At 45.8% G+C, this 16,572-nt stretch overlaps 1 long non-coding RNA gene and 1 other non-coding gene across 2 annotated transcripts; both read left to right on the top strand.

The window, feature by feature from the left end:
- Positions 1-75: 75 nt before the first annotated feature.
- On the top strand, positions 76-15,168 carry LOC111753240 (uncharacterized). Its single transcript, XR_002788117.2, has 4 exons — positions 76-2,290; positions 3,259-4,225; positions 12,686-12,909; positions 14,404-15,168. It is a non-coding gene; the product is annotated as an uncharacterized LOC111753240 (long non-coding RNA).
- TRNAV-UAC (transfer RNA valine (anticodon UAC)) lies at positions 14,127-14,199 on the top strand. Its single transcript has one exon. It is a non-coding gene; the product is annotated as a tRNA-Val (tRNA).
- Positions 15,169-16,572: the final 1,404 nt, after the last annotated feature.

Below are 16,572 nucleotides of genomic sequence, written 5' to 3' on the forward strand. Positions count from 1 at the left end.
CTAAGTGATGTCCGGTCGCTGGGGGCCCCGCCGTCTGCCTTCCCGTTCACGGCGCTCAGGCGGGAGAGGAAGCGGAGGAACGGGGGGCTGAAGACGGCACCATGGAAACCCCACGGGACGCTCTAACTCGTTTTGCGTCACGGAGATTCCTGTGACCACTTCCGGAAGCATGCCCAGTGGCCATCTTTCTGAGGGGCTCTGAGCTCACTTCCGGAGCCCTGAGCGCGCACTTCCGCTTAGGTGCGAAAGTGGGCGGATCTCTTAAAAGGGCAATGACGTGCGTTGGCCTCTGTGAAAATGATGAGGAAGATAAGTCAAACTTCGTTGAGTGCTTACAGTGTGGCGGGCATTGTTCTAAGCATTTTTTATGCATTAAGTCATTTACTTCTCACAACAAACCCACAAGCTAGATAATTAATTTGCCTGCGGTCGCACGAGTAAGCGGCAGAGCCTGAAGCCTGTGCTACTGTTTCGTGTGTTTATTCTGAAAGCATTTAATGAACTCTGCATTTGTATGCTCTGTGACATGCGCTGGAAGAGAAAGTCATGGCGGATGTTTATTGCACAATGTATTGCCGAATCCCTGGGGCAGTGGCAACACAGGAGGTGCCCCCACCCCAAACTGGGGCTGGGAGGAAGGTGTCAGGGAAGATTCACTGAGGAGCTGATGTTTAGCTGAAAGACAGTAGGGATTTTCCAGGTAGACCTGGTGCAGAAAGTTATTGCAGGTGGAGGGAACCAAACGTTTCGGGGCTCACAGGGGAGAGAGAGTAAGATAAGTTCAGGGAAATGAAATGTTTCATTGCTGCTCCAGGGGGAGATTGCAGGAGAGATGGTCTGGAATTAGGCTGGGGCAAGATCACACAGTAGAGGCCGTGGTGGTGCAGTGGCCGGACTCTCTCCTTCCACGGCGGAGACCTGGGTTTGATTCCTGGCCAGTGCACCTCATGCGCACCCACCACCTGTCTGTCAGTGGAGGCTGGCGTGTTGCTATGATACTGAACAGGTCTCAGTGGACCTTCCAGACTAAGATGGGCCGGGAGGAAAGGCTTGGCATCTACTTCCAAAAAACGGCCAATGAAAACCCTATGGATCACAATGGTCCGATTTCATTCCGTTGTGTACCGGGCCACCAAGAGCCCCGACTCAACGGTAGCTATGAACAAAATCACGCAGGACTTGTGTTTAGTTTTTTTTTTTTTTTCCCGGAAGCAATGCTTGTGGGGGTCTCATTAAAGGTTTTACGGGTGTGAAAAAGTCAGGTTCTTGTTTCAGAGGGGTCCAGGCGGCAACAATGGGAAGAAAATACTGGAGGGGGCCAGATTGAAGTCAGGGAGGGCAGAATGAACAATTCCTAGTCACGGTGCCTTTTCTCTTGCCATTTCTCCTGCCGCCAAAGACTCTCATCTCTACCTTTTCCACTTGGGGCCCAGACCCTCCTGGTGACGTCCCGCCCAGGGGCGCACAGTCTTCCTCTGGCTCACCTGGGTCCTATTGCGCTCCGACGCCCCCCGACTGGGAACCCTCCCGTGGCGCCCTCTGGAGCCGCCCTGTCCGCCCCAGGATTAAAGCCGGACTGAGACTGAGAGCCGCTGGGAATCTGGCGAATCCGGTTCGGCTCGCCCGCCGCCTCCGTGTGTCACCTCGATTCACTTTGCAGAACCGCAGTGACCTCATCTCGGAGATGAGGAGGTTGCGGTGGGTCAGTTTTCCCCCTAAACGCAACCATTCTGCAGCCTAGGACGCTTTTCTAAATTCTCCCCCGCAGGCCATTAAAATTATACAGGAAACTGATATGTATATTACATTCCTCCGTAGGAGCCCTAAAGCAATATGTACTTCCCACTGCTTTTTTTTTTTTAATTCCTGAAATAAATTATTATCGAAATAAAATACAAACTTGACCACTTTGATTTAGGGGGTATTCACCCCAGTGTCACTGTTTAAAGACAGCATAGATCTGATCTGGGTTCAAATTCTGGCTTTACTGCTTCCTAAGCTGTATGACCTTAGGGAAGTCTCTTATCCTCTCTGAGAACTCAGTGAAAAGGTGTCTGCAAAATGAATCTCCCAACACCGGCTCCCTGCCCACCTCTCCTGCTGAACTGTTCTCACCATTTATCTCCGGTATATGTTTCATTTCCTCATTGTGTTTTTTGTCTCTCTTCCTCACCAGAAGGAAGCTCCAAACTCCATGCTGTTGTTGCTGTCAGTTGGCTCTGACTCATGGCAACCTCACATATAACGGAACAAAACGTTACCCAGTTCTGCACTGTCTTCGTGGTCACTGGTATGTCTGAGTCCATTGTTGCAGCTATCATGTTAATCCACTTCATTACGGTTTCCTCCAAGAGGGCAAGAAATTTCATCTCTTTGGTTCATCGATGTATCCCCAGGCCTAAAAGAGTATCTGGCACATAGTAGGTGCTCACTACCTATTGAATAAATGATAGAGTGGAAATCATTATTCATACCTTTTTTTAGTGGAGGGCTGCAGGAATGTGTCCAGCGTCTCCCAGTGAGCAAGGCCGACCACAAGGCTGCCTCAGTAAGTCCTGGGGAGCAGGCCTTGGCAAGGGAGACTCCGGAGCTGTGGCTGTGCAGGTGGGGCCTGGCCCAGCCTGGGGGTCAGGGGAGGCCATATGGAAGGAGGAACCTGAGGATAAACCTTTGGTTTATCCTCAGGTTCCTCCTTCCATATGGCTCCTTCGAAAGTGAAATGAAGGAGGAACTCAGGAAACAGGAAGTGCAGGAATTTGGCTCTTGGCAGGTGTTCCTACCCTTTCCCCACCATTTGCAAATGTGTTGTTGCTCTGAGAGACTTGAGCATGCACAACCCCTGAGAGGCTACAAGTAAAGATGAGCTGTCTTTGATGCAGCTACAATCATTTAACCGATGTTGACCTCTAAAGGATTAACACCTCAGACCCTTCCCAAGGAAACCCTACCACCTCTGCAAATGCTCCTGAGGATGGAGTGGGGGAGGAGGAAAGAGGAGATGGGAAGGTGGGCATCCTTGAGAACTTGGAGAGCTCGTGGGGGGTGTCCAATCCTTTCATGGGGGGCACTGTAGAAGGTTCCGGGAACAAGCTGAGATGTGACCCTACTCCAGCCCCTGCGGCTGCAGCAAGACCCTGCCTCACAGCTCCCTTCCAGGCAGATACCTGGGGAAGGGGCACTGAGGACCACAGCTGCCAATTGTCCCCTTCAATCCTCACACAGCTCTCAGAGTTGAGTATTATTCTCCGTGTTTCGCAGAAGAGAAATCTGAGGCCCTTGAATGAAGATGTGGTTGGCCAAGGTTCTCACACAGCCTCCATCACAAGGACCCACGAAAGCATGAAAGCAAACAAAACACATGGAGATCATTGGAAAGAAACCCAGACAAGATAGTTTCCCAAATACACTGGTTCGAGAACAGTGGAAGGAGGCCATGCAGGGCATGGCCTGGGCAGGCCTCTTGAGGAGTTGACATTTAAACTGATCCCTGAAAAGGAGCCAGCTGCAGGAAGGGTTTTCAGGCAGAGGGTACAGCGAGCACAAATGTCCGGAGATCATACAGCTAAGAACGGAGGCAGAATTTGAACTCAAATTTGAATCTCTGCACCTAGCCATGATTCTAGGTGCCACTGCTGAGGAGAGAGCAGACGTCAGAAGATGCTAGATCGCATAGAAGGTATGTGTTCAACCTCTTATGTGTGTGTGCAGGCGCCCGGAGAGGCGTTCAGGTTTTCTGAATCGGAACTAGGCCATGCAGTGTAAGGAAGATTATTGCCCTGATTTATGAATTTACATATTTGAAATAGCTCACTAAGTATTAAAATTCATTGGCATTTCCTTGTATATTTAATAAATTCTCTGTATTGCAAAGAATGACCTTTTAGATGGAAGGAAACAAATTCAGGAGAGAAGATGATCTAATTGGTTGTTTGTGCTGAAGCCTGGCCTAGAAAGTCTGGATTCTCTGAAATAATGGGACAGCAAGAATAGGGTTTGTTCCAGGGGAGAACGGGCTGATTCTTGTGTGTGAAGAGAGGATGGTGGCCACCGGTGAAATGGATGTGTTCACTGGGCTTTTCCATGTCCATGTCTCCCTTGTGACAGTTTGTTTCTCTGCCTTTGTTTTGATTCATGATAAAGATAATTTGGCATCATTTACTGATTCACCTGCGATGCGCCAGGACCTTGGCATGTGTATCTCCAAGCCTCATACCACTTCTCTGAGGTAGGTATTTGTTGTCGTTGTTAGTTGCTGTCAAGTCTGCTCTGACTCACGGCAACCACATGTACAAGTGAAGGAAACACTGCCCAGTCCTGCTCCATCTTGGCGATTATTGGTATAGTCAAGGTCATTGCTGCAGCCACTGTGTATTTTGAGAGCCTTCCAACCTACGGGGCTCATTTTCCAGCACTCTGTTAGACAGTGGTGAAGAACTCTGCTGCTAGGCGAAAGGTCAGCAGTTGGGATCCACCAGCTGCTCCTTGGAAATCCTGTGGGGCAGTTCTACTCTGTCCCATGGGGTCGCTATGAGTCAGAATTGACTTGATGGCAATGGGTTTGTTTTTTTATTGGACAGGGTTGCTATGAGTCGGAATCGACTCGACGGCACTGAGTTTGGTTTTGTTTTTTTTTATTCTGTTGTGACCCATAGGGTTTTCATTGACTGATTTCATGAAGTAGATCGCTAGGCCTTTCTTTTCATTTTACGGGGGAGGAAACTGAGGCCCAGAGCAGTTAACAAAGACAATCTTGACAGAGGCCACAAGCAAGTGGGAGCGAGTTCTGTTTGATTTGCAAGGTTGCGCTTGGCGTACTCTGCCGTTTTCTCTGCAGATGACGCTTGTGTCGGACTTCCCTGGGGAGCTAGTTAAGAATGCAGGCTCCTGGGCATGATCAGATATGCCTGGACTGTCTGGGGCTGTGGCCCGGGAACACGCCAACCAAGTCGTTCTGCTCCCTGGGCCCACTGCACCGGCCTGCTCTGGTTCCCCAAGGATTTTAGGTCCCAGGTGAGCATGCTCAGGGTGACACAGGCTCACCCAAAGATCTGACTTCATGGTGTGGTTGCCCTCCACAGCACAGTGGGAACCTGGTGCTGGCCTCCCTCTGCCCCAGCTCTTTGTAACATCAGCCTTTCCTGGCTCTGGATGCTCAGGTGTGCTAGGCGGGGTCAGACTTGCAGGTGACTGAATTGTGTGCGGGGTGGAAGAAGGGGCTGGAGAGTAGCTTAGCCCATCCCTGCCACCCCCACCCCCACCCCCACCTTTCCATCAGGTGGGAAGATCAGGTTTACAGGGATGAGGGGATGTAGCCACAGAGGAAGGAGCCCTGACGGTGCAATGGTTGAGCACTCGGCTGCTAACCAAAAGGTAGGCAGTTTGAATCCACTGGCAGCTCCACGGGAGAAAACACCTGGCAATCTGCCCTCGTAAAGATTATAGCCTCAGAAATCCCACGGGGCAGTTCTACTCTGTCACATGGGGTTACTGTGAGTAGGAATCCACTCAACAGAATACAACAAGCCACTGAGGCCATACGAAATACCCTTTCCCACAAGACTAATTGAAACTAGAGTCCCGGATTCCACCAATAGGAGGGTGACATGCAAATATTGCCTCTCATTAATGGCTGATGGACAGATACTTAACCATTCATGCTTTGTGCTCTGGGACTTGGGGTTTACTGAGTAACTCTGAGGAAAAGTTTGTGCTTGAAAGGAATCATTAGATCCCCACTTCATGCCAACCTCTGTACTAGGAGCTAGGGGATACAGGAGTAAATAAGACAAGGCATCACCCTCGTGGAACTGACTGACGTTCTAGTAAACTAATAAACACATAAATGGACAATATAATTTCAGATCGTGAAGGTGCCATGAAAACAGTCAACCAGGGAGCTGTGAGGCTCTGGGGCTGTTCCAAGTCCTGTGCAGGTTTGTTCCAAGTGCTGCAGAGGAGAGAGAGACCAGTAATTCTACGAGTGGTGTGAGGGGTGAGAGAGGAGGTGGGCTTTGAGCAGGGAACTGAGAAACAAAGAGGAATTTCCTCTCCAAGGCTAAGAAGACAGTGTGCGTGAAGGTAAGTATGATCTTTAGGAACCCGGGAAGTATGACATGACTGGAGAGAAAGGTTTAGGGGGCAGGAGAGAGAGCAGAGCTGTGTAACCTTGGGCAAGTCACTTCACCTCTCTGAGCCTCTATTGCTGAGAACTAGGCACTCAATAAATGCCAAATAAAGGTCTACACGGTGACCGTTGTGGCTAGTTACCATGGAGCTGGCCCCGACTCCTGGTGACCCCCATACACAGCAGAAGGGAACTCTGCACCATCGCCATGATTGGTTGTGATGGGTCTGTTGTAATCCATAGGGTTTTCATTGGCTGATTTTTGGAAGTAGATTGGCAGGACTTTCTTCCTAGTCCTTCTTATTTGGAACTTCTGCTGAAACCTGTTCAGCAGGTAACGATGCACAAGCCTCCACTGGTGCATTGGCAGGGAACAAGGGCCTACTGACTGGGAGGCCAGAATTCTACCCCTGAACCATCACTGCCCTCCAACGTACCTCTCCACCTGCAAAAAAAACCATTGCCACCAAGTTGATTCTGACTCATTGTAGAACTGCCACATAGGGTTTCCAAGGACTGGCTGCCTGGTGGATTTGAACTGCTGACCTTTTGGTTAGCAGGTGAGCTCTTAACCACTGTGCTACCAGGGCGACATTAAATTGGGAGAGGCCTTCAATTCCATTTACTGGGGCTTTGATCCAACAGTTTTCCTTTCACTTCTGGCCTCTTCCCCCAGGCATATCTGTCTTCACCTTTCCCCTGGGCTCTCTGAACAATGGCACTTTGTCTCCCTGCCTCCCTGAAAGACATGGTCTCCAAGGACAGCAAGAAAAACTTGGATAAGCTACAAAAAAGGACTTCCTCCTCTTTTTGTCAGTCACGGCTGCTGGGGGAAAGGTGAACAGGGCACTTTTCCCACAGAATTAAAGAGTTCTGGAGCTGGAAAAAGTCTTTAAGATCATCTAGTCCAAGCTTTTCAACCTTTTTTTGACAGATAGTCAATGTAAGAAATGCATTTTACTACAAGATCCAGTAACTCAAGTTGTGGACTCTGCAGTTTGTAAAAATATTTGGGAACTCTTAAAAAAAAGAGCATATAAGATTACTTGTGCAAAATAAGGCACAAAACTGGGCATTTATTTTGAATGAAAAAATAAATCCCCATGAATTACACATATTAAAAAGCTGACAAATAAACATCACAAATTCAGAAAAATAAACCAGAAGAGAAACTACGTAACTGGGAGCTCCTAAAAATCAAACACCTATGCTCATCCAAAAACTTCACCAAAAGAGTAAAAAGACTACCTACAGACTGGGAAAAGTTTTTAGATATGATATTTGCTATCAGTGTCTGATCTCTAAAATCTACACGATACTGCAAAAACAAAAAAACAAATAACCTAATTAAAAAATGGGCAAAGGATATGAACAGGCACTTCACCAAAGAAGACATTCAGGTAGCTGATACATGAGAAAATGCTCACGATCAATAGTCATTAGAGGAATGCAAATCAAAACTGCAATGAGATACCATTTCACTCCAGCAAGGCTGGCATTAATCCCAAAAGCACAAAATAATAAATGTTTGAGAGGTTGTAGAGAGACTGGAACACTTATACACTGCTGATGGGAATGTAAAATGGTACAGCCACTTTGGAAATCGATTTGGTGGTTCCTTAAAAAGCTAGAAATAGAAATACCATACGATCCAGCAATCCCAATCCTTGGAATATATCCTAGAGAAATAAGGGCCTTTACATGAACAGATATATGCACACCCATGTTCACTGCAGCACTGTTTACAATGGCAAAAAGATGGAAGCAACCAAGGTGTCCATCAACAGATGAATGGATAAATAAATTATGGTGTATTCATGCAATGGGATACATCTTGTTCTTGTTAGGTGCCGTTGAGTTGGTTCTGACTCGTAGTGACCCTATGCACAACAGAATGAAACACTGCCCGGTCCCGCACCATCCTTACAATCGTTGTTATGCTTGAGTTCATTGTTGCAGCCACTGTGTCAATCCACCTTGTGGAGGGTCTCCCACTTTTCCGCTGACCCTGTACTCTGCCAAACATGATGTCCTTCTCCAGGGACGGATCCCTCCTGACAACATGTCCAAAGTATGTAACACTCAGTCTTGCCATCCTTGCCTCTAAGGAGCATTCTGGCTGCACTTCCTCTAAGACAGATTTGTTCGTTCTTTTGGCAGTCCATGGTATATTCAATATTCTTCACTAACACCACAATTCAAAAGCGTCAACTCTTCTTTGGTCTTCCTTATTCCTTGTCCAGCTTTCACATGCATATGATGCGATTGAAAATACCATGGCTTGGGTCAGGCGCACCTTAGTTTTCAGGGTGACATCTTTGCTCTTCAACACTTTGAAGAGGTCCTTTGCAGCAGATTTACCCAATGCAATGCGTCTTTTGATTTCTTGACTGCTGCTTCCATGGGTGTTGATTGTGGATCCAAGTAAAATGAAATCCTCGACAACTTCAATCTTTTCTCCGTTTATCATGATGTTGCTCACTGGTCCAGTTGTGAGGATTTTTGTTTTCTTTATGTTGAGGTATAATCCATACTAAAGGCTGTGGTCTTTGATGCTTCAAGTCCTCTTCACTTTCAGTAAGCAAGGTTGTGTCATCTGCATAACGCAGGTTGTGAATAAGTCTTCCTCCAATCCTGATGCCCCGTTCTTCTTCATACAGTCTAGCTTCTCGGATTATTTGCTCAGCATACAGATTAAATAGGTATGGTGAAAGAATACAACCCTGACACACGTCTTTCCTGACTTTAAACCAATCAGTATCCCCTTGTTCTATCCGAACAACTGCCTCTTGATCTATGTCAAGGTTCCTCATGAGCACAATTAAGTGTTCTGGAATTCCCATTCTTAGCAATGTTATCCATAGTTTGTTATGATCCACACAGTCGAATGCCTTTGCGTAGTCAATAAAACACAGGTAAACATCCTTCTGGTATTCTCCGCTTTCAGCCAGGATCCATCTGACATCAGCAATGATATCCCTAGTTCCATGTCCTCTTCTGAAACCGGACTGAATTTCTGGCAGTTCCCTGTTGATATACTGCCGCAGCCGTTTTTGAATGATCTTCAGCAAAATTTTGCTTGGGTGTTATATTAATCATATTGTTCTATAACTTCCACATTTGGTTGGATCACCTTTCTTGGGAATAGGCATAAACATGGATCTCTTCCAGTCAGTTGGCCAGGAAGCTGTCTTCCATATTTCTTGGCATAGATGAGTGAGCACCTCCAGCGCAGCATCTGTTTATTGAAACATCTCAATTGATATTCCGTCAACTCCTGGAGCCTTGTTTTTCTCCAATGCCTTTAGAGCAGCTTGGACTTCTTCCTTCAGTATCGTCGGTTCCAGATCATATGCCACCTCTTGAAATGGTTGAACATGGACTAATTCTTTTTGGTGTAATGACTCTGTGTATTTCTTCTATCTTCTTTTGATGCTTCCTGCGTCGTTTAATATTTTCCCCATGGAATCCTTCACTATTGCAACTCGAGGCTTGATTTTTTGTTTCAGTTCTTTCAGCTTGAGAAACCCCAAGCGTGTTCTTCCCTTTTGGTTTTCCATCTCCAGCTCTTTGCACATGTCATTATAATACTTTGCTTTGTCTTCTCGAGAGGCCCTTTGAAATCTTCTGTCCAGTTCTTTTACTTCATCAGTTCTTCCTTTTGCTTCAGCTGCTCGACGCTCAAGAGCAAGTTTCAGAGTCTCCTCTGACATCCATCTTGGTCTTTTCTTTCTTTCCTGTCTTTTCAGTGATCTCTTGCTTTCTTCATAGATGATGTCCTTTATGTCATTCCACAACTCGTCTGGTCTGCGGTCACTAGTGTTCAGTGCATCAAATCTATTCTTGAGATGGTTTCTAAATTCAGGTGGGATATACCCAAGGTCATATTTTGGCTCTCGTGGACTTGCTCTGATTTTCTTCAGTTTCAGCTTGAACTTGCATATGAGCAATTGATGGTCTATTCCACAGTCTGCCCCTGGCCTTGTTCTGACTGATGATATTGAGCTTTTCCATTGTCTCTTTCCACAGACATAGTCAATTTGATTTCTGTGTGTTCCATCTGGCGAGGTCCATGTGTATAGTCGCCGTTTATGTTGGCGAAAGAAGATATTTGGAAGATGAGCTCCCCAGGTTGGAAGGCACTCAAAAGATGATGAGGAAAGAGCCGCTTCCTCAAAGTAGAGTCGACCTTAATGACATGGATGGAGTAAGGTTTCGGGACCTTCATTTGCTGATGTGGCACGACTCAAAATGAGAAGAAACAGCTGCAAACATCCATTAATAATCAGAACCTGGAATGTACGAAGTATGAATCTAGGAAAATTGGAAATCATCGAAAATGAAATGGAACTCATAAACATCGATATCCTAGGCATTAGTCAGCTGAAATGGACTGGTATTGGCCATTTTGAATCTGACAATCGTATAGTCTACTATGCTGGGAATGACAACTCGAAGAGGAATGGTGTTGCATTCATCGTCAAAAAGAACGTTTCAAGATCTATCCTGAAGTACAACGCTGTCAGTGATAGGATAATATCCATACGCCTACAAGGAAGACCAGTTAATACAACTATTATTCAAATTTACACACCAACCACTGGGGCCAAAGATGAAGAAATAGAAGATTTTTATCAGGTGCTGCAGTCTGAAATTGATCGAACATGCAGTTAAGATGCATTGATAATTACTGGAGATTGGAATGTGAAAGTTGGAAAAAAAGAAGGATCAGTAGTTGGAAAATATGGCCTTGATGATACAAACAATGCCAGAGATCGAATAATAGAATTTTGCAAGAAAATGGAATACTACTCATTGTTAAAGAACAATGATGAATCTGTGAGACATTTCATAACATGGAGGAATCTGGAAAGCATTATGCTGAGTGAAATTAGTCAGTTGCAAAAGGACAAATATTGTATAAGACCACTATTATAAGATCTTAAGTAATAGTTTAAACACAGAAGAAAGTAGTCTTTGATGGTTACAAGGGTGGGGAGGGAGGGAGGGAGAGGAGTATTTACTAATTAGATAGTAGATAAGTGCTATTTTAGGTGAAGGGAAAGGCAACACACAATTCAGGAGAGGTCAACACAACTGAACTAAACCAAAAGCAAAGAGGTTTCCTGAATAAATTGAATGCTTTGAAGGCCAGAGTACCAGGGGCAGGGGTCTGGGGACCATGATTTCAGGGGACATCTCAGTCAATTGGCATAATAAAATCTATTAAGAAAACATTCTGCATCCCACTTTGGTGAGTGGTGTCTGGGGTCTTAAACACTAGCAAGCAGCCATCTAAGATGCATCAATTGGTCTCAACCCACCTGGAGCAAAGGAGAATGAAGAACACCAAAAACACAAGGTAATCATGAGCCAAGAGAAAGGGCCACAAAAATCAGAGACTGCATTGGCCTGAGACCAGAAGAACTGCATGGTGCCCGGCTACACCCGATGACCACCTTGACAGGGAACACAACAGAAAATCCCTGAGGAAGCAAGAGAGCAGTGAGATGCAGACCTCAAATTCTTGGAAAAAGACAAGACTTAATGGTCTGACTGAGACTAGAAGGACCCCAGAGGTCATGATCCCCAGACCTTCTGTTAGCCCAAGACAGGAACCATTCCCAAAGCCAACTCTTCAAACAGGGATTGGACTGGACTCTAAAAAAAGGATACTGGTCAGGAGTGAGCTTCTTAGCTCATGTAAACACGTGAGACTATGTGGGCAGCTCCTGTCTGAAGGGGAGATGAGAAGGCAGAAGCTGGCTGAATGGACACGGGGAGTATGGGGTGGAGAGAAGGATTATGCTGTCTCATTAGGGGGAGAGCAGCTAGAAGTGCATAGCAAGGTGTATATAAATTTTTGTGTGGGAGACTGACTTGATTTGTAAACTTTCACTTAAAGCACAATAAAAAAAAAAGGAACACAGCTCTGCAGACACCCTGATTTTAACCCAGTGTGCTGTTTTAAGCACGCACCCCCAAAAAAAGAATCCAGCGTCACCACTTACAACTTGTGTGACCCTGGTGGTTACTTACCTCTTAGTTTCTTTTTCTATGAATAATAAAAATAATAGTATCTACTTAAAGAAAAAAACAGAAAAATAAGGTACTGACCCCCAAAACCAAACCCGTTGTCATTGAGTTGATTCCGACTCATAGCGACCCCATAGGACAGAGTAGAACTGCCCCACAGGGTTTCCAAGGAGCAGCTGGTGGATTCAAATTGCCAACCTTTTGGTTAGTAGCCGTAGCTCTTAATCACTGCGCCACCAGGGTTCCAAGGTACTGACATGCCATTATAATGTCTTTTTTTTTAATAATAATTTTTAACTGTATGTTCTTCATCAGGCAGTAATTTTATTATATTTTCTATAAAGAGGAAAGAAAAGTCAGCCTTTTAGCATGGTTGATCAAGAAAATTTTTATTGATAGTTTAGAAAAGTTTCTCTCAACCTCACAGTCTGTAATTTGTATTGCCAGGTAAATCTTAAATTTTTAAGATCGTCAGATTTGGGGAAAGCTAATTTTGCGTATTGTTTCCTCTGTCATCGTCGTTAGGTTCCATCGAGTCAGCTCCAACTCATAGCGACCCCACGTGTAACAGAAGAAAGTGACTCACTGCCAGATTCTGTCAGAACGAAATGTGACACAATAAGAGACAACCCCATGTGTCGAGATGTACATAAAACATCTGATGTCACGCACACAGAGGTACCTGCCGTTTCCAGTACTGCTACCAGTTTCTGCCCTCCTGTACAGAAGTTCAGACAATTCTGTTTCAGGTGATTTGGAAAAAAAATAGTAGGTGGTGCATTTATAATGATGCATGCTGGGTTATTCACTGTGTTCTTAGTAGGTGTGGAGTTCTGCTGAGACACAGTGTCAATGGGAACTGAGTCCTCCACTTAGGATTTTACACATCTGACGATTGGAAGAAATGTCCATAGACTAGCTTCTGGCTGCACACGATGGAGACTTTGTTTCTCCTGCATTCCTCACATTCTTCTGGTTTCCAGTGCCTTGGCCTTATACAAAGTCCTGGGGGTGGGGGGAGGGGGTGGGTGCAAACAGTTTGTGCTCCACAATTAACCTAAAAGGAGCCCTGGTAGGCCAGTGGTTAAGTGCTCAGCGGCTAATAGAAAGTTCGGTGATTCGAACCCACCGGCTGCTCCATGAGAGAAAGATGTGGCAATCTGGTTCCATGGAGATTTACAGCCTTGGAAGCCCTGCGGGGTAGTTCTACTCTGTCCTATAGGGTCACTGTGAGTCAGAATCGACTCAATGGCAGCAGATTTTTTACTAACCTAAAGGTTGGTTTGAACCCACCTGGTGGCACCACAGAAGAAAGGCCTGGCGATGTGTTTCCATAAAGATTACAGCCAAGAAAACCCTATGAAGCAGTTTTACTTTGTAACACATGGTGTCGCCATGAGTCGGAATGGACAGGTTAGGCACATGTTTTGGTCATATAGTAATAATATGTCCTCTGTTCCTACACCTTCATTCAGGACACCAGGTGAGTCAACAGAGTTGGTCATAGGAATAGGTCTGGAGGCCCTTCCTACACTAGGGTGGCTGGCAACAACTTACCTATCCACCGAAGTGACTGCGAATCTTATAACCCACTAATGTTAAACCAAATGTATGTCCAACTCAACTTCCCATTGGTTGGGTCTCAGAAATGCTTGTTAACACTCTAGTATCGTAAGGGGAAGTGTGACAGAGAACATGGCAGTGGAAAGAGTCAGCTGCCCTAAATAGTTGTGATGTAAATCTCTTACTTTTGCTAATTGTTTAACATATGACCATATGAACACTTTCCTGAGGCCTTTCCCAAAGCAAGGGAGGAACCCTGGAGCTTAAGTTCCATTACCAAAAAAAACCAAACCCGTTGCGGTGGATTCCAACTCCTAGTGACCCTGTAGGACAGAGTAGAACTGCTGCATAGGGTTTCCAAGGAGCGCCTGGTGGATTTGAACTGTTGACCTTTTATGGTGAAGGTTCCATAGTGTAGTGGTTATCATGTCAGCTTTACACGTAGAAGGTCCTGGGTTAGTGCCCCAGTGGAACCATCACACGTATATTGTTTTTATCCATCCCTGGTGGCGCAGTGGTTAAGAGCAGTTAAGTTCCATTATCTTCATGGTAAACCCATCTCTGATTGGACTTGTATTGTTTATGTGCTTATATAAACATAAATCTAGCCTCAGGTGACAATACTTTCCTTGACTACACACCCCACAGACTGGTATTTTCTATTTTGTTCTGTTTTGCAGCCCGCACTTTGAAGACACTGGTTCAAGTCTTAGTTTGTCCGAGAGTGGAGCAATGACTTGTCCAGGATCACATAACCAGAGCATCCCAAAAGTATGTCCCTTGTCTCCCAGCCTATGATTCCCTCCTCTGCTCCCTGTGATGGTCAATGTTATGCGTCAACTTGATTAGGTTATGATTCTCAGTGGTTAGACAAACATTGGACTGATTCCTCTTTCATAAATAATACAATGTAGTCACTTCTGTGATATCATCTGATATGATCAGCCAATCAGTTGTAAGGGGGGTCTCCTCAGGGGTGTGGCCTGCATCCAGTATATATGGAAGTTCTGGCAAAGCTCTCTGGCTTTTGCTCTGGCCCTTGCATCTGACTTGTCATCGTCTGACCTCCGATGTGGGACTTGAGCCAGCAGTCTGTTTGTCTGACCTGCTGATCTTGGGTTAATTAGCCCCTGCAACCATGTGAGTCAGGAGAAGCCTCCAGCCTGACTCCTGACCCACAGATTTGGGACTTGCCAGTCTTCACAACTGTGTGAGCCATTTCCTTGTGATAAATCTCTCTATACATATTTGTATATATACACTTCTCTATTCCCCATTAAACATCTCTGCCCTTTGGCTGCCCTTTGCTGTGGGTCTGCTTTTCTGCTGGGATAGAAGCTGCCTGAGGGCAGGAGTCATGTCTGCGTGCTTTCCCAGTAAATGGTGATTGAATGAATGGAATGAGGAAAAGCAAACACTTCGTCCTTATCCCGTTCACATCCAACACTTTCTCCCAGTTCTCTGGACCAGATGCCACAGTTCACCTTCAGATGACAACTCAGGAATCCCACAGAACTGGTGCAAAGAATGGGGCAAGCTGGGCACCGCACAATAGCACCTGGTCAAGGGTTCAAGCAGGCTCTGAAATCCAGCCCACCTTCATCTGCCAAACTTCTCACCCTGGGGTGGGATTTTTTTTTTCTAATTCACACAAAAGCACAGTATGGGCTGCCATCAACCCTACAGGCAGGCATTTGTCCCTGCTTCCTGGGTAACCTTGAGCAAGTTATATAAAACGGATAGTTCGAATCCACCAGCTGCTCCTTGGAAACCCTATGGGGCAGTTCTACTCAGTTCTGTAGGGTCATTATGAGTTGGAATCAGTGGGTTTGGGGTTTTTGGGGGAGGGGCTATGGGTTAAAGAAAGCATGCATATAAAAAGTAAGTGCTGACTTATCCCCTGGATATCACGACCCACTCGTGGACACATCTAGGATGATGGGGCAGCTTTGCTCCTAAAAGCCAAAAATTAGATACATCCTAAATGGCCACCAGTAGGGAACTGGCTAAAAACAGCCATAAACAGGTTACAACCCAGCCTTTAGAAAGAGAAAAACCAAACCAAACCCATTGCCATCGAGTGTGATCTGACTCATAGCAACCCTATAGGACCGAGTAGAACTGCCCCCACAGGGTTTCCAAGGCTGTAAATCTTTACAGAAACAGACTGCTGTATCTTTCTCTCATGGAGCGGCTGGTGGGTTCAAACTGCCAACCTTTCAGTTAGCCTCCAAGTGATTAACCACTGCGCCACCAGGGTTCGTTAGGAAGAGAAAAGTGTGCTCTATTTACTGCTATGGAACAATCTCCAAGATGTCTGGTTAAAAGAAAAAACAGAAGGTAATGGGACAGTAAATATAGCCTGCTCTCACCGGGGTGGCTGCGAGGATTGGAGCCCTGGCCTGGGATACTTGCTTTTCACTGTAAAACCTGACTGAGCTGTGTAAAGTATTCCTTAGTCCCCCGTTGTTGTTGTTAGCTGCTGTCAAGGTGGCCCCCGACTCACAGCGACCCCATGCAAAATGGAACAAAACGCTGCCCTGTCCTGCGCCATCCCCATGTTTGGTTACACGTGTGTCTTAATTTTTTTTTCTTTCATGTTTTTTGAGGTAGATCCTTTTCTTTCCAATTTAGATTATTGTCTTAGTGGCCAGCAGGGGGAGTCAAATGCTCTATCTCTAAAGCTTAAACCACCCCATGGGAACCATGGTGACTGCTCTCTGCCTGGCTGAGCTGGGACGGGGAGCTAGAGCCTGAGTCTGGCCTCGAACCTTTAAGAGAAAAGCAGTGAAAGTAATTGCCATTAAGAATGCCAAGGAACTGGATGGTGCCAGGCTACCATTACTGAA

The sequence above is a fragment of the Loxodonta africana genome, chromosome 4, assembly GCF_030014295.1.
Source record: "Loxodonta africana isolate mLoxAfr1 chromosome 4, mLoxAfr1.hap2, whole genome shotgun sequence".
In the NCBI taxonomy this organism is placed as follows: domain Eukaryota; kingdom Metazoa; phylum Chordata; class Mammalia; order Proboscidea; family Elephantidae; genus Loxodonta; species Loxodonta africana.